A 25,949-nucleotide genomic window follows, 5' to 3' on the forward strand; every position below is an offset into this window, starting at 1 on the left:
AGATTAGGGACTGGGATGGAAGAGGAGTGTTGAGGAATCTGAGCCACACACGGTTGGCCTTGCCTGGTCAGATTTTCTCATTTTCCATTTTTGAATAATAGTGCCCTCTGAGACAAGACTATGCCACACGTTGGAGGAAGTTCATCCCATTGTTCAGGGGTCCCCCCATTTGACACCCAGGACCACTGCATAAATATGAAAAAGCTGCATGGTAACTCCAATCTGTTTCCTGAAACTACAAGGAGAAGAAATTACAAAGGTCTGTACTCTAAGTACTATGCCTTCCTTCAAGAAGGATTAAGGAGTGGACCCTCTGCAAGCTACCCGTTAACTGAGCCCACCTGCATCCTCTCCACCAAGAAGTCCCTAGCCTGGAATGTGTCCAGTGGGCTTTTAAGGATTTGACCAGGTGCATAGTGGGATTTGTAGTACCAACATCAAAAGGACCATCTAAGAGACTCCAAACCCCTGGAATGGTGTAGTGGACACTTTGAACCCTCATGGGGACCTTCTGAAAGAAGATCCAGAATTTTGGTAAAGTTTGGGAACCTTTTTGTAAAAAGCTCCATAAGTTGACCGACTCAACGCCGGCGACCAGGCCTGAATTTCAGATTCATCCGGCTGTAAGCTCTGGAGCTGCAGACTTCAAGGATTTTATAGGGGCATCAAAGAACACCTAGACAATGACATTGACAAAAATCTGGCCGGAAGTTGAGCCTTGCTTGACGTCGAGAGAAAAAGTTCCAGAAAAATGACTAAATGAGAAGGTAAAATTTTGACCGTGGCCTCCCGCTTAGTGTATCCGGCCGGGGATCCATTGTGGTCGGCCTCAAACTTACTTTTTCCCGGCCAAGAGTGAGCAGATGTCCTAATTTGGCGCTATTGTTTTTGTGCACTAAAAAGTGTTTATTCTTTAAAAATTCATATCTCCAGTTCCCTAAATTGGATTTTCGTGGTTTTGTGTCAATTCCTTCATAAAAATACAAACATTTTTATAAATTAGTTTTGTACTGGTGTTTTTAAATGTATTACCCACCTGTATCTTGCCTGCTCGCTGCCAGCTACCAAGGGTTCAGCAAGGGATTCATTTATTGAGACCGCACCTGAACCTGTTATTTTGTTTGTGGCCTTAATACTAGTGGTACGTCACTACTAAGAAACCCTTTCCAACAAAAACAAAATGTTTTTTAAAGGTTTGTACCTATCCATCATATCTGACTCCACTGTCCTTCAAATAATTTGTGCTAAGACAGGAACTGCCATGATAGCACTTCCTGTCAATCTAGAGTGCTGTCCACAGGCCAGCGGACAACTCTACATTTTTGGGGGGCCAGGTCTCCCAGGACATCGGTGGTATTGTCCTTATTCATCTTGACTGGGTTTACTTTGTCTTAGAAACTCTGAATCAAGCCCATAGTCTTTAGGTTTCGACCTGGCGAGGGGCACGAAGTGCCCCTCCCAGTTTGAAAACTTTTGTTTTCAGTAGGGATGTTTGGACAGCCTCTGTTTCCAATTGGCTAGCTCCATAAATGGAGACTAGCCATTGGGAGACAGAGGCTGTCAATCGCGCTTTCTCTTGAAAACGCGATTCGGGGGCGTTTCTGGTGCTTTTTTTAAGCCCCACCCCTTTGTCCCGGGCCGCGCTGCGATTGGCTGCCGGCCCGGGTCACACTCGTGACGTCATTCCCGGGCCGCGCTGTGATTGGCTACCGGCCCGGGACACCCCCGTGACGTCAGCCAATCACAGCGCGGCCCGGGACCTGACTTGTTATTTATTTTTTGTTATTGAAAAACGTTAGCCAATAAGATGGCCCGGCTCCTGGTTACACATATTATCGCGAGTGTTCGACCGGAGCATGCAAACCACCCTACCTAGGGTACGAATTTAGCGGCCATTTTAACTTAGTCTATTAGTGTTGCAATAGATTATGTTTGTAAAGAAAACTGACAGTTTTTTCATCTTGACTAAAGATAGTAACCTACTTGAAAAAAAAACATTGTATATAAGCTTTATTAAAAAATAAATTTGTATTATCTAGAAGTACTGAGTTCTGTAAGTTATTTGTAATTTATATTAGGATAAAATACACCTTCGTCTTTTTTTCTTGTGGCGAGTCTCTATTTGTATCAGGAATGTATGGGCATGCTATTTTCTTCGTAATTCTTTTTGCCGTGGCTGATAAAGGGTTACTTTAACATGGCAGGCGATATGACTACTAGTGAGTGGCCTGTGCTTGCCCTTCCCTTGAAGTGAGCCGGGGTCGTCGGTCACTCTGGATCTTTTGAGTCTTCATCAAGAAACATGTTTCTAGTGTCAAGCACCGGGAAGCTGCAGCTGCGGAGAGCGGTACGAAGGTTTATACACTGCACAGTTTGAGTAATATGGGTTGAGTGGTAGTCTTCGGATTTTGTGAAATTGTTGTGGGTCTTTGAAGTCATTCAAGTTTGTCAGATCTTTGGATGTACTTCGCGAGTAAGATGCAAAAATGAGTCCGGGTTGAACTTTCGCCCACACCGAGTGAGAAGTGCAAGGCATACACATTCTGATGACAGCTCTGAAATGGAACAGAACAGCCACCAGGCGCGCAACACCCATTGGGCTCACGGGGCTTCACCCACCCCCCTTCCATTCCTCCCCCCCCTATTTCTACCCCCCCTCATTCCTTCCCCCCCTCATAAGAATCAAATTTCAGAACACACAGTGTTAATCATCCGGGAATATAATGCGTATCTTTTTTTTCTAGCCCGTTAAACATTAGGTTGCAGGGATACATTGCTAGCCAATTTAGCCGACTTTCAGTTGTTCCACATGCTAGTATAGTTCTTGAATTATCCAATGCCGAGTTTAAGAAGATCACCCATTTTGTTCCTGCTTGATCTGGGATTTGTAGTAGTCATCCCGTTTTAACACTCCAGATACCAAGATGCAAAGCTTATAACCGAGCGTGGATGAGCTTTTTTATTTTTTTATGTGGGGCACATTTAGGGATTCCGATCTAGATAATATTGCCACGTTCTCCGTATTTTTGTTGTATTTCTTTCCTCCCGTTTTGTTTTTGTGTGGATACTTAGCTCCATCTGCTTAGCAATATGAACAAGAGTATGCATGAATATTGGTTTCCTTATTCATGCCGTTCGGTAATGCTAGTTTTAATTGTCATGAATGATAAAATGGTACTTTGCCATTTTTGCCAGAGCAAGATTAAGTTGCACTTATTTTGCCGAGATTGGTGCTTTGAGTGCCTGAGCCTTAATAGCCTAGCCGTTTCTGGACTGCTGGTCAGGTATATCTGACACCCGATGCCACTGGCTACACGTGGGCCTGTTATATTTCATGATATAATGCAGCCATGATGGTTTGTACACTTGCTGCCGTGATCTGTTCGTCAACTCCTAATCCCAGGTTTGAATGATCATAAAACAAGTGAGTGGGATTCATGTGCACATTAGGTGCATATGACATGTTTAAAACCTAGTAAGATAGCACAGTGGGTTCGTTTACATGTTGTAAAGATATTTATGAAAACAAGTCATGCTGTTTGTGGAGAAGGTTTCAGTGTCATTGTGCCTGCTATATGCATGTAACGTAAAAGGCCTTGGTTAGAATCCTCCCAGGGCTGGCTTGGGCGTTCATTTATGTCTCACGGCTGACTTGGACGTTCATTTTTGGCTATCAGTGAATGAATGCTGTTACATTGGGTTGTTATTAAGACTTCTACTCGGGAGTCAACATTTTTTTTTGTAAATCTTTTTATTATGAAAAAAAAAAGGTGGGGGAATAGACAAATCGGGTGCCATACATTCCGATAAAATAATGAGGTGAACAGGCATAAAAACAGGATATATACACGAGCAATGCAAGAATAGTCGAGACGCCTACGCTTACGTTTGAGAAGCGGGATGTGCAATAGTACAATACACGATCCACGTTAAGCGCCAGTCCTCAGAGCCTGTCTACCCAAAAAAATCAGAATAATAACAGAAGCATGATCACCAGATATTAGAAGACAATCGAAGTCCGGATATTCCACCAACTATACTTATAAAGAAAAGTGAAGAGAGAGTGAAGAAAAAGAACCCATAGAACAAAAACCAAAGACAAAATAAACAAGCATTTACAATGCAACGGTTTCGCCTTTGGAAAAGTTTGAGCTATTGGCATTGTAAATGACAAAATTTGTATTTATGTGTTGGTTTTGAAAACAGATAAATAAATGGCATTGTCATTTACATTGCCAATAGCTCTAACTTTTCCAAAGGCGAAACCGTTGCATTGTAAATGCTTGTTTTTTTTGTCATGAGATTGGAATGTAGGTTCTTAAACACACTATGTAGGTCACTTCATTAGGAGCCCTAAGCAATTGCTTACATTTTGATAGAATCATCCTAAATATTAGATGCCCCTATGTTACTGCCATAGCACTTTTCCATTTCTGGTTTTTACTTTTACAATTCATTGTTTTCAAGTGTTTTAGTCTGATTTGCTTACTTGAACCGAACCAGAATGAATAATTCAAAAATGCACAGATTTGCTGCAGAAAAAGAGATGTTCTCATAACATGGTGTCTTTGGTTAAACCCATATCTGGCTCCTGTACATTCCCAAGGCTTTGTGAGTAAAAGCGAGTATATAGCTTTAGAAGAGTAAATAGCTTTAACTAGTCTTGCAAAGGTTGTGATAATCTTCATTTTTAGTCGCATCTGCAGGTAAATGTGAAGAAGTAAGAACCTTTTTGGAGCACCAGACAGCTCGATGAAGGGCCTCCCAAGTCGCCATGTCTTGGCCCGCGGTGTAATGGAATGGCCTTCTGTGCCAGGTAGGTATGGGCGGAAAATCCGTTCCGCTCGCGGATTTTGCGGATTTTCGGGAAATCCGCAATCCGCGAGATTTGCGAATCTCCCGCAAAATCCGCAAATCCGCGAGCAGCGGATTTTCCTCGCACTGCTCGCACTGTTCGCGTGAGTTCGCGGCTTCCCAGTACAACTTCGCGCCCCGCGAATAAGTGCTAAATTGCAGAAATACGATCTTAGCAAAACTGAAACTACTTGCCAGGTTCAAAAGTTCAGGCTCATCATTAGTAGCCATTTCCTGTAGTGCTTCCTGAGGGGCCCCTCCAGAGTTCAGTTGCCAGTTGCAACTATTATGTGACCCTGCTCTGAACCTTAGAATAGTTACACATATGCCACAAAGGTCCTGAATTACAGCTAAGGGAGACAAGCAGGAGCCAGGCTGGAAGTTAAAATCCATTAATCAGCCCCTAATTCATTATTGTCAGTTGGGGCAGGGCAGGTGTTGTAACTAATTTTGCAACAATGAAAGCACTTAGCAAGTGCAAAAGATCACTAATCAGGGCGCACTAAGGAAGCAGGTGCCAGCTAAAAAAATATTCTGTGACACATTAATCAGCCCCAAATTAATTCAGGTCACTTGAGGCAGGGAAGGTGTGCTTTGCTTTGCCGAAAATAATGTACACTGGACAACCAGAGGGTGTGGTGATGAAACAGAGGGTGGCATGGGTGGGCCAGAGGGTGGCATGAGTAGTCAGAGAGTGGCAGTGGTGACAGAGAGTGGCAGTGATGAAGAAGAGTGTCCCAAACAGGCTGGACACGTAGAAACAACAAGTTCGCAAAACTTGCGACCCGACAGGTAAGTTCGCAAATTGCGAAATTGTAAAAAGCCTCGCAAACTGGCAGAAACACGGGCGAACACAAAAAAAAAAATCCGCAAATTCGCGGGAATTCGCGGATTTTGCGGATTGCGAGTTCGCAAATCCGCAAAATTCGCGAACGCGAGATCCGCAAAATTCGCCCATGCTTAGTGCCAGGTCTTCCAAATTAACTTGGAAACCTTCAAATGTTTGGGACTTTTAGACTTAAAGGTTAGTGCCAGCATCGCAGCCAGTTTTAGCACTAAGGGCCTCATGTTGCAAAATCACACGGTTTCTGACCACACAAATACTTATCGTTATGCTCAAAATCCTTTTTTATCAGTTGGAGATTTCTTTAGACTAGTAAAATGACACTTGCGATTGTTTATGAATTGCAAATTGGAGGCTCCATGAAAGGGGTTTCCTCCCTCCCTTTTCCAATTCAGAAAGGAATTGATTGATCATTGGTGGCTGCAAATGTTGTTGTAATCCTTTGATGAGCTAATGGCTCCTAGTTGGGGGTGGCGACTAATTTACAGAGGGAAGGCGTCCCTTCAGGACGGATGACTCATGGAGGGAGAGCTTTTCCAAAAACTGCCGGCTAATTATGCAGTATCTCTACTATTTAGACAATGACCAGACAAATATAAAAGCTGTTCTGCTATTTTCACAGCAGATGAACAAACAGGCAAAAACTCTACTTTTCAGCCAGCAGCCACATAAATATTCAAGTTTTCCTGCTATTCGCACAGCTGCCAGATGCACCAGTCTACTATTTAACCAGCTGCAGGGTAAGAAGTGAAGTTTTTCTGCTATGTGCAAGGCTGCCAGCCACACAGTGCAGAATCTCTACTGTTCATCCAGCGGGTGAGTACATAGTGAAGTTTTCAGCTAATTGCATGGTGCCAGCAGGACAGAGCAAAATCTCTACAATTTAGCCAGCAGTCATGTAAATAGTCAGCAGTCATGTAAATATTTAGGTTTCTTGCTCTTTGTAACGCCACCAGAAAGATAGTGCAGAGTCTCTACTATTTAACCAGTTGCCGGTTAAATTGTGATTTTTTTCTGCTATTTACACGGTTGTGAGCCGATCAGTTTAGAATCCCAACTGTTTAGTATGTGGGCAGGTAAATGGTGACGTTTCTCTGCTATTTGCACGGTCGTCTGCAAAGCAGTCAGACCATTAGTTAGCTAGTGGCCTGGTAAATATTAAAGTTTATTTTCTATTTTCAAGGTTGCCAGCCAAATAGTAAATAATTTCTACTATTTAGCCAGTGATTGAGTAAATAGAAGAAAAGAAATCCCTATTTACCTGAAGGCCTGGTAAATAGCTGCTAACATTTATTAATTATTGGGAAGCAGGAGGGACATGCCTGTAGGCACTGGTAGGCCTGATTATTAAGAAGTTCAGATTGTGCAGTTCAGTATTGATCTTTGCTAAAGAGCGTTCTGCCGTTTATATAGCAGTTATTTGTTTTTCAAGGATATGTGTTTGTCGCAAAAGAGCTGGGATCATCACGTTATGCAGCTGATAGTTCTTACCAATTTGTTTGGTTATTTTGAATTTGGTCTTCTTTGTCAGATACGGTCTCAGCCGCGCCTACCTGGCTGTTAACAAACTACATCTCCCATGAATCAATGGGGGAGGAGGTACTTAGGCTGAAACGCGCTGAACTCTTTGCGCGTAATTTTCTTTCCTGTTTCCTGTTGGCTTTCGTGTTGATCCCTTGCCGAGTGAACGGGGATTTGCAGCTGACGGCTCCCGGCTCGCAGGGATTGCAGTTCTTCAGCGGGAAGATTAGGTAAGCGGAGCGCGGCCGTTTCCTACTGCACGCTACCATTCCTTTCTTCCTTTCTCTTTGATCTGGCCAGGGGAAGCGGAGCACTGTGGTTAGGCCTAACTACGCGTTGCCGTGTTCCCTTCCTGATTTCCTTTGGAGTTCTCTTGTTAGCGGAGTGTGGTGGTGGGACGCTACACGCTGCCGGTTAAATAGACTTTGGTTCAGGGGAAGTTGAGCGCGGTGGTTAGGGTTGACAACGCGTTGCCGTGTTCTCTTGTTTGGATTTGCTTTATACTCCTTTTCCACCGGAGTGTGGTGGTAAGCTACTACGCACTGCCAGCTTTTGGATAGCGGCTGGAACTGAGAAGCTGAGCGTAGTGGGGATCCACACATTACTGTTTTTTCTCTACTAATAAACACTTTAGGTATTTCCCAGCACGGAGCTCAGTGGTGAGAGTATCCACCAGCAACCACGCTCATGGAACTAATGAACTGGTTGTTGCGCAAGAGGAGTTTCCTTATATTATTGCTATTGAAACTATTTACAGAACGCTATCACTTTCACCTTACTGAAGGAAGGGGTTCTTGAGTTCCTTTGCATTTTCCAAGACTCGGGGAGGCTTCCCTCATTGGTGTGCTAGGTGTGATGACAAAGGCTTTACTGATGGTATGACTGAACTAAGGGCATATACATGAATGGGGGCATGTTTATCTGATGACACCTATTTCATAAGTATTCTTGTATTCACAGATTTCACACACGAAAAGAGTGGTATTGGAGAAGTCTTGTTGTCAGAGTAAGATCTGTCATTTATCAGGTACATAGAAGAATAGCAAGAACTATTGAGAGTAGTCTTATATGCATATGCAGTGTTTATATCCTTGTCTTCAGAGCCTTTGTCCCTGCTGTCCCCTTCCCTTTTATGTCCCTCACCTGATGGTTCGAACACCCTGTATGTTTCTTCAGGGTGTTGGTAACGTCAGGAGGTGGACCCATTTAGCAACAACTGGATCCTGCGGAGCGGACCTGACATTCTTCTGGGGAGATGATTTCCTCTGAGGTTTGTAAAAAATCGAATGTGCTTGATTCAAGGGGATCTTCATCTGTTATTTGATAAGCGATTGGCTTTGGGATCTGGTTGAGTACAGGGGATGTTCGCTTCGTTAGCAACATAGTATTTAAGTCTACTTGGACCGTTGCTCATTTTCATTTACAGTTTGGGTGGTTTTGTTGGTCGCCAGCTCTGATATTCCGAGGGCTGGACATTCCTGGTTTTTATTGGACCATGTAAAGGAAGCCTTTGCCTTGTAGCATCTGTATAAGCTAATAATACTAAAATGTGAGTATAGAGATCTATTTAGCTGTTAGTCCTGGTGGCTTTCAATTTATCATGACCCTTTGAGCGGCTCCATGTCACTGTGTATCATGGGGGCCTGAAGTGTACTACATTTTTGGGATTTGATCCTGCAGGGGTATTGATAGTGGTTGTATTCGTTTTGTCGGTCTCCAGAGGGTTTAGCTGCGTGTGAGAGGGTTCTATAAATATTGGGACAGATGTATGAAGCATCTGATTAGTGATTTCCTAATTGCGACAAATAGCACCTCGCAATTAGGAAATCGCTATTCAGAAGGCACGATAGTATTTGCATCAACAATTTGAGAATCAGTATTTGTTTGGTGTGCTACTCAGGTAATCACATTCTGCAATTTCCTAAATTGTGAATTCTTTCAGAATTAGTGGCCGTCGTATTTTGTCATAGCCTGATGACCTCACAACTGAAAAATGATGCTCAATTGGAAACAGCAGAGTGTGCATGCTGGAGATTGTGGACAGTATCCAAACAACATCGACCTGTGTGTGTGGCATCCACCCATAAAGATATCAAATGTCAAGAAAGGACACAGAGAAGGAGGCTGGGGCCTGGAGACGCAAAATACAATATTCGAGACAAGAACTGGAAAAATTGACAGAGCAGTGCGCTGGGCACCAAGGCAAACCTTTTGGGAAATTCATCCCTCACAGTGCCTTTATCACAAAAGAATTAAATATGGAAAGCAAAACAGAAACAATCAGCTCTGTTGGTGCGATGCAGAGATCCATTAAGGGAAATCAGAAAACGATGGCAAGCTCTCAGATCAAGGACAAACGAGAAGGTTGCAAACTGTCTAATCGAGGCTAGAGCTACTGGAGGAGGTCCGCCACTGCCCCAAACCAACTGCGGTAGATGAACTGGTAAAAACTACTCTGAGATCAGAATCAGTCAATGGATTCAGTAAAATTGATGCACCTGACATTCCAAGAGCCTCTCTAAGGGAAGTATAAGATAGCTTTGTTGCATACAAACATATATGTGGTTAGGCAGTGTCAAAACACTTATACATTATACAACCCTTTTAATTATTGCGTATATATTAATAGGGAATGGAATCCACATAATAGTGTACATTAAAAAAGCAGGGATTGTTCATAGTGCATCATGGTAGATGTAGTGAAAACACATTAACACATTAGCTTGAGTACAACAAATTTATTAATCATGATTCCATTTTCTAACAGATATCCAGTCTCATGGAAGTGATGTGTCGGAAGTCGAGGGACTTGTGAAATCTCACGGACCAATTAATCTTCATAGCCAGGGCACAGCACTCTAAGCGGAAAATATAAATGACAGAGTCACAGAGCATACACATTTAGTGTAAGAAGTGGGTGGAAGAGACACACAGCATGTCACCCAGGAAACTGTAGACAAATCCGGGCGATGTGGAGTTCGCACTCGCCATGTTGCCAACACACAATCCTAACAAATTCTGGGAACTGCTCGTAGTGATGAAAATGTGCAACTCTTTGGAGGTTTGAAGGCGTCGATGTTTAAGGTTCAGAACCTGGAATGAAAAGACAAAGATGGAGAAAACCATTACATTTGGTTTTCAAAAAATTCAACGTCCTCATGCTTGAACCCAGATTTCCATGAAGAAAAAGCTAGACATTTTATTTGCCATTTGTTATTTTTGGTGTATTTAGGGTAACAAACACATGGTATACCTTTCATTTTATATTATTATAAGGCACACATATACCTATTGTACCTTATCATTTACATTTTGTGTCATAGAGTAATGTTACATTATTTTGCTTACATACGTTACCATATCTAAAAAGTAAAGCAAGCCTATGGTTTACCAACTATAAAGCATTTGTATTATTATGCTAAAATGATTTGGTCCATTTATAACTTACCCTTAGTGAGGCGTCCGTGGCCTTAGGCTGTTCTTGAGTCATCATCTTGTTGAGGTTCTGATGGCTCTTTGCCGTCTTCATTAGAGTCTGACTCAGACATCCAAACTTCCAATTCTTTCTGAGTCACTATATTGTGAAGAATTGCACCATTTTACGACTGATTTCTGGAGAATATTGCAAGACATCACCACACCAATGGAGACGACGGACTTTACTTTTTAAAAGTCCAAAGGTCCTCTTGCACTTCTATGTGCAACATTGTGCCGACGCTCAATCCGTGTAGAAGAATTCAGATAGCAGTCGTTATCCATGGGCATAAGGCATAACTGCTATTGAATTGTAGTTCTAATAGAACAACAAAACTCCCAAGCTCCGGGCTGCAACTGCTGGATTTGCTGAAAGATTGTTGATTTTTCTTCCATTTTACCTGTTGGGTACTGCAGGGCATGAGTGCTTGCACAGATTGTGCCCCTGACTTTTTTTTAATGCAAGGCTTAAGTTCTTCTTTTAATATATCATTGTGCATCAGGTTTCCTTGATTTTGTGCTGCAGCAAAATCCTCATATTCTTTTGTCTGTGTATATTTGCTTTTTTCTTGTTGCGTTTGCAGATTTATTTGCCAAAGGCAATAAGTCCATTGTTGAGGTGGGTGATGGATCTTTCCCTAGAAGCCAGAGAGTTTCGATCATTTTTTGGGGATTTTGCGATGCACTGTAGGCATATTGTTAGAGAGTGATGAGGCTCCAGGTTTGAAATTAGAATGCCACACTTGACAAATGTTGGTTTTTGTATTGTAATGCAGTCAAACACATTCTTGTATTTTTTTCCCTTTTTTATGGTTTTTCTACTTTCTCCTTTCAATGCAGAAAGAAATGCAATTTCTTTATTGATTCTTCAGAAAAAAAAATCGGACATTCTGGCGATACTTCAGGAGTTTGAAAATGTTGCCTTGTTCAAGTAATCATGTTCCCGCTAAAGTTGTATTGCAGTTCTAATAGAATAAAAAAAGACTCGAGCTCTGGGTTACAGCTGGTGGACTTGCTGAAAGGGTGTTGACTTTTTCCCTATTTCACCTATTGGGTGCTGCTTGGCCTGAGTGCTGGCACAGATATCTTCCCTGTCATGTGCTGTCAGCGTGATAATCTTGTCGGTGGTTTGGGATACTCCCTATCTCAAAGAGCTCGGAGACATGTACAAGTCAGGCGCATCCATATGTGGGAGAGGAAGAGAGGGCTCTTCCCCAGATTTAGCTAGTGATATTTGATGGGCTGGTGAGGACTGAGGACAGGGCTGGCATAGTTTGTTGAGGTTTTATCATTATGTTAAATGACCCTGAACACGATGTGGACTATCAGTTAGATATCTGTATATGCTCCGCTGGGTGAAATGACGGATGGGGAAATGGTGGCTGCAGGGACTAGGGGAAGCGAGGACAAAGCTGAGAAGGTTCCAGTACAGCTTCCATGTTCAGAGAGGACACAACAGGCGAGTTGGGGAGGCCAAGAAGTTTTAAGCCCAGACAGCAAGGTAGCAGGGAGGGACAAGGAGATGGGGGGTTCAGAGGGGAGTTATTCACACAGCTGCTGCCATTGGTCTCAACTGACCGTGTCCACTCCAGAGTCTCAGAGACTCCAGGAGACATGGGAAGCCAGACAACTGGGAAGATCACGAGGAAAGCAAAGCGTCTCACTATGTATCTACACAAAGCATGCAGCGGAGGGGGCAAATTAACAGCTTTGACCTGGAATATAAATGGACTTGGGAACAAAACAAAGAGATGCGTAGAAGTTCACAAGTGACATGAAGGGGCAATGTTACAAGAAACACACCAGAAGGGAAACAACTGTGAGGCACTGAAAAGGGGGATATAAAGTGCTGGCACATTTGGCACACGCATCTGACTCACAGGGAGTAGGACTGCTAATTAAGAAGTCAACACTCATCATACGTGTGTCGACGTGCAAGGGTGATAAGTTGAAGATTCGGGCTGCTAGGACAGCATGCAAATCAACCTTTGCTCCCTATACGTCCCACCTAAACTCCTTGCATAGATAGACCTTGAAGACGCTGGGCACCGTCCTATTGCACCTACCTGACTGGGTAATAAATTTAGGCAACTTAAATCTGGTGGTGAGTGATGGAGAGAATAGATACCCACAATGACAGGGGCGGGCAAGGGAGATTCCTTTGGTGGAATTCCATTGGGTCAAAGATCTAACATCTAGACAACCAGCACCCCAGGGCATGAGAAAAGACTTTCCACTCCAGAGCATGCAACAGTTTATCAAATACAGATCATTATATTGGGAAAATCACTACACTAGACTGATTGCAATCGGGATCTCAAATCACTCACAGATGTGGGCCAAGCTGCAGGATCCATATGTGGATAGAGACATGGCTTAGACTCAATAACTATGGTACCTCAAAGATAGAGGCATCACTCAGGAGTTGAGAAAAGGCACTGTCCACTACTTTGAAGAAAACTTGGGTAAAGGAACCTCAGAGCTCATAACATGGGAAGCCTACATGGTGGTCGTCCTGAGGGGCTTCAAAAGTATGTAAATAAGAAAGTAAGCCTTTACTGAGACTTTGACAGCAAGAGTAAGGGGACCTGGCTGATAATAAAGAGAGAAACACCGCCTTGGTCTCGCAGTACCGTCTAAACAAGGTAGGCAATAGACCAGGGAGGTTCCTGTATGGCTGAGCAAGAAAGGGATAGAAATTTAGTATTGGAAATACAGAGGTAGAAGGAGCCGCCCGTCAAGAGGCAAACATAAATAGTGGCAGAAATCGCAAGTTACTATCAAGACCTATATCGGTCAATCATGAGCAAGTTACAAAGTGGCACAGGAGGCTTCCGCAAACATATACGCCTCCTGGTCCTGATACCAGAAGAAACAAATTAACTAGATGGAGACACAGTATAAAGTGAGTCAGTTAGGGCCATCAAAGACATTCATCTGGGAAAGCTCCAGGGCTGAACAAATTTACAATAGAACTCTATAAAAGTATGGCTTAGCGCCGCACAAGAGTCAGATGTTCCCTGAAGCCAGTTAAATAAGCCAGATACCCTATGACCAGCAGTTATCTATGGTAGTGGCAGTCCTGAAAGACAAGAAACCAGCAGATAGTTGTGGCTTTCAATAGGACTATATCACTACTTAATACTAGCGAAAGTACTGGGCACTCGACTAAGGCAGTTCGTCCTGAAACTGGTGCACCTAGACCAGTTGGGCTAAGCCTCAAACACCTATATCGCAACCTTACTAGATTTAGAGATCACCGAGAAGATTTAACCATGCTATACCTTTATACAGCGAAAGTCTTCAACACTCTGTAAAGGACATGACTACCTGAAGTGTTGGAAAGGGTGGGTCAGAGGTCAAGATCTTCAACACTCCGGCGAGGACATACCTACCGGAAGCGTTGGAAAGAGTGGGTGAGAGGTCATGGTCTTCAACACTCCGGCGATGACATACCTACCGGAATCGTTTGAAAGAGTGGGTCAGAGGTCAAGGTCTTTGACACTCCGGCAAGGATATACCTACCTGACACGTTCAAAAGAGTGGGTCATAGGTCAAGGTCTTCGACACTCTGGCAAGGACACACCTACCTGAAGCGTGGGAAAGAGTGGGTCAAAGGTTAAGGTCTTCGACAGTTCTACGAGGACATACGTACCGGAAGCGTGGGAAAGAGTGGATCAGAGGTCAAAGGTAAAGGTCTTCAACACTCCGCGGAGGACATATCTACCTGACGCATGGAAAAGAGTGGGTCAAGGTCTTCGACACTCAGTCGAGGACATACCTACCTGACGCGTGGGAAAGAGTGGGTCAAAGGTTATGGTCTTCGACACTCCGGCGAGGACATACCGACCTGACGCGTGGGAAAGAGTGGGTCAAAGGTTAAGGTCTTCGACAGTTCTGCGAGGACATACCTACCGGAAGCGTGGGAAAGAGTAGATCAGAGGTCAAGGTCTTCAACACTCCGACGAGGACATAACTACCTGACACGTGTGAAAAAGGGGGTCAAAGGTCAAGGTCTTCAACACTCCGGGACGACATACCTACCTGACTCGTGGGAACGGGGGGATCAAAGATCAAGGTCTTCAATACTCGGGAGAGGACATACCTACCTGACATGTGGGAAAGAGGGGGTTAAAGGTCAAGGTCTTCGACACTCCGGCAAAGACATACATACCTGACGTGTGGGAAAGAGTGGGTCAAAGGTCAAGATCTTTGACACTCCTGCAAGGACATACCTACCATACGAGTGGGAAAGAGTGGGTCAAAGGACAAGGTCTTCGACACTCCTGCGAGGACATACCTATCTGACGCATAGGAAAGAGGGTGTCAAAGGTCAAGGTCTTCGACACTCCGACAAGGACATACCTACCTGACGCATGGGAAAGTGTGGGTCAACGGTCAAGTTCTTCAACCCTCCGGTGAGGACATACCTACCTGACACGTGGGAAAGAGGGGGTCAAAGGCTTCGACACTCCGGTGAGGACATACCTACCTGACGCATGGGAAAGAATGGGTCAAAGGCTTCGACACTCCGGTGAGGACATACCTACCTGACGCGTGGAAAAGAGGGGGTCAAAGGTTAAGGTCTTCGACAGTCCGGCTAGGACATACCTACCTGACGTGTGGGAAAGAGAGGGTCAAAGGTCAAAGTCTTTGACACTACTGCAAGGACATTCCTACCTGACGCATGGGAAAGAGTAGGTCAAAGCGTTTGAAATTCCGGCGAGGACATACCTACCTGACGTGTGGGAAAGAGGGAGTCAAAGGTCAAGGTCTGTAACACTCTGGAGAGGACATATCTACCTGACGCTTGGGAAAGAGGCGGTAAAATTTCAAGGTCTTCTACACTCTGGCATGGACATACCTACCTGACGCATGGGCAAGAGGGGGGTCAAAGGTCAAGATCTGCAATACTCTGGCGAGGACATACCTACCGGATGCATGGAAATGAGAGGGTCAAAGGTCAAGGTGTTCAACACTCCGGCAAGTGCATACCAACTTGATGCGTGGGAAACAGGGGGTCAAAGGTCAAGGACTTCGACACTCCGACAAGGACATACCTACCTGACACGTGGGAAACAGTGGGTCAAAGGTCAAAGTCTTCGACACTTGGGAGGACATACCTACCTGACGAGTGGGAAAGAGAGGGTCAAACGACAAGGTCTTCAACACTCCTGTATGGACATACCTACCTGACGGATGGGAAAGAGTGGGTCAAAGGCTTCGACACTCCGGTGAGGACATACCTTCCTGACGCGTGGGAAAGAGGGAGTCAAAGGTTAAGGTCTACCACACTTCGGCTAGGACATACCTACCTGATGCGTGGGAAAGAGAGGGTCATAGGTCAAGGTCTTTGACACTCCGGCGAGGACATAACTATCTGACGCATGGGAAAGAGTAGGTCAAAGGGTTCGACACTCCGGCGAGGACATACCTACCTGACGCGTGGGAAAGAGGTGGTCAAAGGTCAAGGTCTTCAGAACTCCAGCAATGACATAGCTACCTAACGCATGGGAAAGAGGGGGTCAAAGGTCAAGGTCTTCAACATTCCGGCGAGGACATACCTACCTGATGCGTGGGAAAGAGGGGGTCAAAGGTCAAGGTCTTCCACACTCCTGCGAGGACATACCTACATGATGCGTGGGAAAGGGGGGGCAAAGGTCAAGGTTTTCAACACTCCGGCGAGGACATACCTACCTGAAGCGTGGGAAAGAGGAGGTCAAAGGTTGAGGTCTTCGAAACTCAGGGCGAGGACATACCTACCTGACGCGTGGGAAAGAGTGGGTCAAAGGTCAAGGTCTTTGACACTCCAGTGAGGACATACCTACCTGACACGTGGGAAAGAGTGGATCAAAGGTCAAGGTCTTCAAAAGTCCGGCGAGGACATACCTACCTGATGCGTGGGAAAGAGTGGGTCAAAAGATTCGACACTCTGGCGAAGACATACCTACCTGACGCATGGGAAAGAGCTGGTCATGGTCGTCAACACTCCGGAGAGCATATACCTACCTGACGTGTGGGAAAGAGGAGGTCAAAGGTCAAGGTCTTCAACACTCCGGTGAGGACATACCTACCGGAAAATGTTGGAAAAAGTAGGTAAAAGGTCAAGGTCGTCGATAATCCTGCTAGGACATACCTACCTGACAAGTGGGAAAGAGGGGGTCAAAGGTCAAGGTCTTCGACACTCCGGTGAGGACATACCTACCTGATGTGTGGGAAAGAGCAGGTCAAGGTCTTCAACGCTCTGGAGAGGACATATCTACCTGACGCGTGGGAAAGAGGGGGTAAAAGGTCAAGATCTTAAACACTCCGGTGAGGACATACCTACCGGAAAGTGTTGTAAAAAGTGGGTCAAAGGTGAAGGTCTTCAACAGTAAGGCGAGGACATACCTACCGTAAAGTGTTGGAAAGAGTGGTTCAAAGGGCAAGAACTTCGACACTCCGGCTAGGACATACCTACCTGACACGTGGGAAAGAGGGGGTCAAAGGTCAAGGTAGGCAACACGCCGGCGAGAACATACCTATTTGAAGTGTTGGAAAAAGTGGGTCAAAGTTCAAGGTCTTCGACACTAAGGCGAGGACATACCTACCTGATGCGTGGGAAAGAGTGGGTCAAAGGTCAAGGTCTTCGACTCTCCGGCAAGGACATACATACCTCACGCGTTGGAAAGAGGGGGCCATAGGTCAAGGTCTTCGACACTCCAGAGAGGACATACTTATCTGACGTGTGGGAAAGAGGGAGTCAAGGTCAACGCTCCAGAGAGGACATTCCTCCCTGACGCGTGGAAAAGAGTGGGTCAAAGGTGAAGGTCTTCGACCCTTCGGCGAGGATATACATACTTCACGCATGGGAAAGAGGAGGTCATAGGTCAAGGTCTTCGACACTCCTGAGAGGACATACCTACCTGACGCGTGGGAAAGAGGGGGTCAAAGGTCAAGGTCTTCGACACTTCAGCGATGACATACCTACCTGACGCGTGGGAAAGAGCGGATCAAAGGCGAAGGTCTTCGATACTCCAGCGAGGTCATACCTACCTGACGCTTGGGAGAGAGCGAGTCAAAGGTCAAGGTCTTCAGCACTCCGGAGAGGACATATCTACCAGACGCATAGGAAGGAGGGGGTAAAAGGGCAAGGTCTTCAACACTCCGGAGAGGACATACCTACCTGAAGCATGGGAAAGAGGGGTCAAAGGTCAAGGTCTTCAACAGTCCTGCGAGGACATACCTACCTGATGCATGGGAAAGAGGGGGTCAAAGGTCAAGGTCTTCAACACTCCGGTGAGGACATACTTACCGGAAAGTGTTGGGAAAAGTGGGTCAAAGGTCAAGGTCGTCAACACTGCGGCTAGGACATACCTACCTGTTGCGTGGGAACGAGGGGGTCAAAGGTCAAGGTGTTCGACTCTCTGGCTAGGACATACCTACCTGACGAGTGGTAAAGAGCGGGGCAAAGTCTTCAATGCTCCGGAGAGGACATATCTACCTGACGCATGGGAAAGAGGGGGTAAAAGGTCAAGGTCTTAAACACTACAGGACAGGACATACCTACCTGATGCATTGAAAAGAGGGGTCAAAGGTCAAGGTCTTCAACACTCAGGCGAGTACATACCTACCTGACGTGTAGGAAAGAGGGGGTCAAAAGTCAAAGTCTTCGACACTCCGACAAGGAAACACCTACCTGACGCGTGGGAAAGAGTGGGTCAAAGGTCAAAGTCTTTGACACTCAGGTGAGCATATACCTACCTGACGCTTGGGAAAGCGTCAGGTAGGTATATGCTCAGGGAGGACATACTTACCTGACGCATTGAAAAGAGAGAGTCAAAGGTCTAGGTTTTCGACACTCCTGCAAGGACATAGCTACCTGACGCATGGGAAAGAGTTGGTCAAAGGCTTCGACACTCCGGCGAGGACATACCTACCTGACGCATGGGAAAGAGATGGACAAAGTTCAAGGTCTTCGACACTCCGGCGAGGACATACCTACCTGACGCGTGGGATAGAGGGGGTCAAAGGTCAAGGTCTTCAACACTCTGGAGAGGACATATCTCACTGACGCTTTGGAAAGTGGTGGTAAAACGTCAAGGTCTTCGACACTCCGGCGTGGACATACCTACTTGACGCATGGGAAAGAGGGGAGTCAAAGTTCAAGGTGTTCAACACTCCGGCAAGGACATACCTACCTGATGCGTGGGAAAGAGGGGGTCAAAGGTCAAGATCTTCAAAACTCCAGCAATGACATAGCTACCTAACGCATGGGAAAGAGGGGGTCAAAGGTCAAGGTCTTCAACATTCCGGCGAGGACATACCTACCTGATGCGTGGGAAAGAGGGGGTCAAAGGTCAAGGTCTTCCACACTCCTGCGAGGACATACCTACATGACGCGTGGGAAAGGGGGGGTGAAAGGTCAACGTTTTCAACACTCCGGCGAGGACATACCTACCTGAAGCGTGGGAAAGAGGAGGTCAAAGGTTAAGGTCTTCGACACTCAGGGCGAGGACATACCTACCTGACGCGTGGGAAAGAGTGGGTCAAAGGTCAAGGTCTTTGACACTCCAGTGAGGACATACCTACCTGACACGTGGGAAAGAGTGGGTCAAAGGTCAAAGTATTCGACACTACGCCGAGGACATACCTACCTGATGCGTGGGAAAGAGTGGGTCAAAGGTCAAGGTCTTCGAAAGTCCAGCGAGGACATACCTACCTGATGCGTGTGAAAGAGTGGGTCAAAAGATTCAACACTCCGGCGAAGACATACCTATCTGACGCATGGGAAAGAGCGGGTCATGGTCTTCAACACTCCGGAGAGCATATACCTACCTGACGTGTGGAAATGAGGAGGTCAAAGGTCAAGGTCTTCAACACTCCGGTGAGGAAATACATACCTGACGCGTGGGAAAGAGGGGGGTCAAAGGTCAAGGTCTTCAACACTCCGGCTAGGACATACCTACCTGACGAGTGAGAAAAAGGGGGTCAAAGGTCAAGGTGTTCGAAACTCCGGCGAGGACATACCTACCTGATGTGTGGGAAAGAGCTGCTCAAGGTCTTCAATGCTCCGGACAGGACATATATACCTGACGCTTGGGAAAGAGGGGGAAATGGTCAACGTCTTAAACACTACGGAGAGGACATACCTACCTGATGCATGGGAAAGAGGGGTTCAAAGGTCAAGGTCTTCGACACTCCGGCGAGGACATACCTACCTGACGCGTGAGAAAGAGGGGGGTCAAAGGTCAAGGTCTTCAACACTCCGGTGAGGATAAACATACCTGACGCATGGGAAAGAGGGGGTCAAAGGTCAAGGTTTTCAACACTCTGGTGAGGACATACTTACCGAAAAGTGTTGGAAAAAGTGGGTCAAAGGTCAAGGTCGTCGACACTGCGGCTAGGACATACCTACCTGTTGCGTGGGAACGAGGGGGTCAAAGGTCAAGGTGTTCGACACTCCGGCGAGGACATACCTACCTGACGAGTGGTAAAGAGCGGGTCAAGGTCTTCAATGCTCCGGAGAGGACATATCTACCTGACGCATGGAAAAGAGGGGGTAAAAGGTCAAGGTCTTAAACACTACAGGACAGGACATACCTACCTGATGCATGGAAAAGAGGGGTCAAAGGTCAAGGTCTTCACACTCAGGCGAGTACACACCTACCTGACGCATAGGAAAGAGGGGTCAAAAGTCAAGGTCTTGAACACTCTGGCAAAGACATACCTACCTGATGCGTGGGAAAGAGGGGGTCAAAGGTCAAAGTCCTCAACACTCTGGCGAGGACATACCTACCGGAAATTGTTGGAAAAAAGGGGTCAAAGGTCAAGGTCTTCGACAGTCCTGCAAGGACATACCTACCTGACATGTGGGAAAGAGTGGGTCAAAGGTCAAGGGCTTCGAAAGGCCAGCGAGGACATACGTACCTGACACATGGCAAAGAGTGGGTCTAAGGCTTTGACACTCTGGCGAGGACATACCTACCTGCCGTGTTGGAAAGAGCGAGTCAAATATCAAGGTCTTCGACACTCCGGCGAGGACATACCTACCTGACGCGTGGGAAAGAGTGGGTCATGTTCTTCAACACTCCGAAGAGGATATCCCTACCTGACGCGTTTGAAAGAGGTCAAGGTCTTCAACACTCTGGCGAGGATATACATACCTGACGCGTGGGAAAGAGGGGGTCAACGGTCAAGGTCTTAGACACTCCGGTGAGGACTTACCTACCGGAAAGTGTTGGAAAAAGTGGGTAAAAGGTCAAGGTCGTCGACACTCCTGCTAGGACATACCTAACTGACGAGTGGGAAAGAGAGGGTCAAATGTCAAGGTCTTCGACACTCCGGCGAGGACATACCGACCTGACGCGTGAGAAAGAGCGGGTCAAGGTCTTCAATGCTCAGGAGAGGACATACCTACCTGACGCGTGGGAAAGAGGGGGTCAAAGGTCACGGTAGTCAACACCCTGGCGAGGACATACCTACCAGATGTGTTGTAAAAAGTGGGCCAAAGTTCAAGGTCTTCGACACTAAGGCGAGGACCTACCTACCCGAAAGTGTTGGAAAGAGTGGTTCAACGGTCAAGGTCTTCGACACTCCTGCAAGGACATACCTACCTGACGCGTGGGAAAGACTGGGTCAAAGGTCAAGGTCTTCGACCCTCCGGCGAGGACATACTTACCTCACGCGTGGGACAGAGAGGGGGTGATAGGTCAAGGTTTTCGACCCTCCAGAGAGGACATACCTACCTGACGCGTTGGAAAGAGGGGGTCAAAGGTCAAGGTCTTCGATACTCCAGCGCTGACATGTGTGGGTGTACTTGTGGGTGTACTTGTAAAGCGCACTGCAACTCCATGGAGTATCCTGGCGCTGAAGACCGCTGGGGTACCCGTCCTGGTTTTCCCTGTGAGATGGTCCCTTTCTGGGTATCTCCAAGGTGAAACCAGGCTTCCCCGGCGTCTGTGGGGGGCCGTTGTAGAGATGAGGCAAGCTTAATGCCCAGAGTTGCCGAGTGTGTTCCCTGGTTAGAGTAGGCACAGAGGCGCGAATTATCGAGTCCGTTTTGCCCCTGGTCCACGACCTTGCAGCGTCGGGAATTGAACCCTGGTCCCGGGCTGTTCTCTGCTTACGGGTCTGCCACCTCTAACCAGTGAGCCACACCACTCCACATACCTTTCTGAAGCGTGGAAAAGAGTGGATCAAAGGCCAAGGTCTTCGATACTCCGGCGAGGACATACCAACCTGACGCTTGGGAGTTAACGAGTCAAAGGTCAATGTCTTCGAATGTCCAGCGAGGACATACCTACCTGACGCTTGGGAGTTAGCGAGTCAAAGGTCAAGGTCTTCAGCACTCCGGATAGGACATATCTACCTGACGCATGGGAAGGAGTGGGTAAAAGGTCAAGGTCTTCAACACTCCGGAGAGGACATACCTACCTGAAGCGTGGGAAAGAGGGGTCAAAGGTCAAGGTCTTCAACAGTCCGGTGAGGACATACCTACCTGACGCATGGGAAAGAGGGGTTCAAAGGTCAAGGTCTTCGACACTCCGGCGAGGACATACCTACCTGACGCGTGAGAAAGAGGGGGGTCAAAGGTCAAGGTCTTCAACACTCCGGTGAGGATATATATACCTGACGCATGGGAAAGAGGGGGTCAAAGGTCAAGGTCTTCAACACTCTGGTGAGGACATACTTACCGAAAAGTGTTGGAAAAAGTGGGTCAAAGGTCAAGGTCGTCGACACTGCGGCTAGGACATACCTACCTGTTGCGTGGGAACGAGGGGGTCAAAGGTCAAGGTGTTCGACACTCCGGCGAGGACATACCTACCTGACGAGTGGTAAAGAGCGGGTCAAGGTCTTCAATGCTCCGGAGAGGACATATCTACCTGACGCATGGAAAAGAGGGGGTAAAAGGTCAAGGTCTTAAACACTACAGGACAGGACATACCTACCTGATGCATGGAAAAGAGGGGTCAAAGGTCAAGGTCTTCACACTCAGGCGAGTACACACCTACCTGACGCATAGGAAAGAGGGGTCAAAAGTCAAGGTCTTGAACACTCTGGCAAAGACATACCTACCTGATGCGTGGGAAAGAGGGGGTCAAAGGTCAAAGTCCTCAACACTCTGGCGAGGACATACCTACTGGAAATTGTTGGAAAAAAGGGGTCAAAGGTCAAGGTCTTTGACAGTCCTGCAAGGACATACCTACCTGACACGTGGGAAAGAGTGGGTCAAAGGTCAAGGGCTTCGAAAGGCCAGCGAGGACATACATACCTGACACATGGCAAAGAGTGGGTCTAAGGCTTTGACACTCTGGCGAGGACATACCTACCTGCCGTGTTGGAAAGAGCGAGTCAAATATCAAGGTCTTCGACACTCCGGCGAGGACATACCTACCTGACGCGTGGGAAAGAGTGGGTCATGTTCTTCAAAACTCCGAAGAGGATATCCCTACCTGACGCGTTTGAAAGAGGTCAAGGTCTTCAACACTCTGGCGAGGATATACATACCTGACGCGTGGGAAAGAGGGGGTCAACGGTCAAGGTCTTAGACACTCCGGTGAGGACTTACCTACCGGAAAGTGTTGGAAAAAGTGGGTAAAAGGTCAAGGTCGTCGACACTCCTGCTAGGACATACCTAACTGACGAGTGGGAAAGAGAGGGTCAAATGTCAAGGTCTTCGACACTCCGGCGAGGACATACCGACCTGACGCGTGAGAAAGAGCGGGTCAAGGTCTTCAATGCTCAGGAGAGGACATACCTACCTGACGCGTGGGAAAGAGGGGGTCAAAGGTCACGGTAGTCAACACCCTGGCGAGGACATACCTACCAGATGTGTTGTAAAAAGTGGGCCAAAGTTCAAGGTCTTCGACACTAAGGCGAGGACCTACCTACCCGAAAGTGTTGGAAAGAGTGGTTCAACGGTCAAGGTCTTCGACACTCCTGCAAGGACATACCTACCTGACGCGTGGGAAAGACTGGGTCAAAGGTCAAGGTCTTCGACCCTCCGGCGAGGACATACTTACCTCACGCGTGGGACAGAGAGGGGGTGATAGGTCAAGGTTTTCGACCCTCCAGAGAGGACATACCTACCTGACGCGTTGGAAAGAGGGGGTCAAAGGTCAAGGTCTTCGATACTCCAGCGCTGACATGTGTGGGTGTACTTGTGGGTGTACTTGTAAAGCGCACTGCAACTCCATGGAGTATCCTGGCGCTGAAGACCGCTGGGGTACCCGTCCTGGTTTTCCCTGTGAGATGGTCCCTTTCTGGGTATCTCCAAGGTGAAACCAGGCTTCCCCGGCGTCTGTGGGGGGCCGTTGTAGAGATGAGGCAAGCTTAATGCCCAGAGTTGCCGAGTGTGTTCCCTGGTTAGAGTAGGCACAGAGGCGAGAATTATCGAGTCCGTTTTGCCCCTGGTCCACGACCTTGCAGCGTCGGGAATTGAACCCTGGTCCCGGGCCGTTCTCTGCTTACGGGTCTGCCGCCTCTAACCAGTGAGCCACACCACTCCACATACCTTTCTGAAGCGTGGAAAAGAGTGGATCAAAGGCCAAGGTCTTCGATACTCCGGCGAGGACATACCAACCTGACGCTTGGGAGTTAACGAGTCAAAGGTCAATGTCTTCGAATGTCCAGCGAGGACATACCTACCTGACGCTTGGGAGTTAGCGAGTCAAAGGTCAAGGTCTTCAGCACTCCGGATAGGACATATCTACCTGACGCATGGGAAGGAGTGGGTAAAAGGTCAAGGTCTTCAACACTCCGGAGAGGACATACCTACCTGAAGCGTGGGAAAGAGGGGTCAAAGGTCAAGGTCTTCAACAGTCCGGTGAGGACATACCTACCTGACGCATGGGAAAGAGGGGTTCAAAGGTCAAGGTCTTCGACACTCCGGCGAGGACATACCTACCTGACACATGGGAAAGAGGGGGTCAAAGTTCAAGGTCTTCAACACTCTAGTGAGGACATACTTATCGGAAAGTGTTGGAAAAAGTGGGTCAAAGGTCAAGGTCATCGACACTCCGGCTAGGACAAACCTACCAAACCTACCTGTTGCGTGGGAAAGAGGGGGTCAAAGGTCAAGGTGTTCGACATTGCGGCGAGGACATACCTACCTGAAAGTGTTGGAAAAATTGGGTAAAAGGTCAAGGTCGTCGACACTCTAGTGAGGACATACCTACCTGACACGTGGGAAAGAGTGGGTCAAAGGTCAAAGTATTCGACACTACGTCGAGGACATACCTACCTGACGCGTGGGAAAGAGTGGGTCAAAGGTCAAGGTCTTCGAAAGTCCGGCAAGGACATACCTACCTGATGCGTGTGAAAGAGTGGGTCAAAAGATTCGACACTCTGGCGAAGACATACCTACCTGACGCATGGGAAAGAGCGGGTCATAGTCTTCAACACTCCGGAGAGCATATACCTATCTGACGTGTGGGAAAGAGGAGGTCAAAGGTCAAGGTCTTTAACACTTCGGCGAGGAAATACATACCTGACGCGTGAGAAAGAGGGGGTCAAAGGTCAAGGTCTTCAACACTCCGGTGAGGACATACCTACCGGAAAATGTTGGAAAAAGTAGGTAAAAGGTCAAGGTCGTCGATAATCCTGCTAGGACATACCTACCTGACGCGTGGGAAAGAGTGGGCCAAAGGTCAAGGTCTTCAACACTCCGGCGAGGATAGACATACCTGACGCTTGGGAAAGAGGGGGCCAAAGGTCAAGGTCTGCAACACTCCGGCGAGGACATACCTACTAGGAAGTATTGGAAAGAGGGGTCAAAGGTCAAGGTCCTCAACACTCCGGAGAGGACATACCTACCTGACGCGTGGGAAAGAGGGGGGTCAAAGGTCAAGATCTTTAACATTCCGGAGAGGACATACCTACCTGACGCTTGGGAAAGCGGGGGTCAAAGTTCAAGGCCTTCAACACTCCGGCGAGGACATAGCTACTTGACGTGTTTGAAAGAGGAGGGTCAAAGGTCAAGGTCTTTAACATTCCGGAGAGGACATACCTATCTGACAGGTGGGAAAGAGGGAAGTCAAAGGTTAAGGTCTTCAAGACCCTGGCGAGGACATACCTACTTGACTTGTTGGAAAGAGTGGGTATAAGCTCAAGGTCGTGAGTGACTAATGAAATATAGGCATGGGTGACCGTGTGGCAAACAACGAAGATGACATACTTGCCATGAGCAAAGAGGTCAAGAACATACTGGGTTCCCTATCTAATAAGGTTGAAGAAATCAATGCGCTCTGGGAAAATTTAAAGATTCGTAAAACGG

This window comes from Lissotriton vulgaris, unplaced genomic scaffold, assembly GCF_964263255.1.
Source record: "Lissotriton vulgaris unplaced genomic scaffold, aLisVul1.2 SCAFFOLD_1744, whole genome shotgun sequence".
NCBI classification, from domain to species: domain Eukaryota; kingdom Metazoa; phylum Chordata; class Amphibia; order Caudata; family Salamandridae; genus Lissotriton; species Lissotriton vulgaris.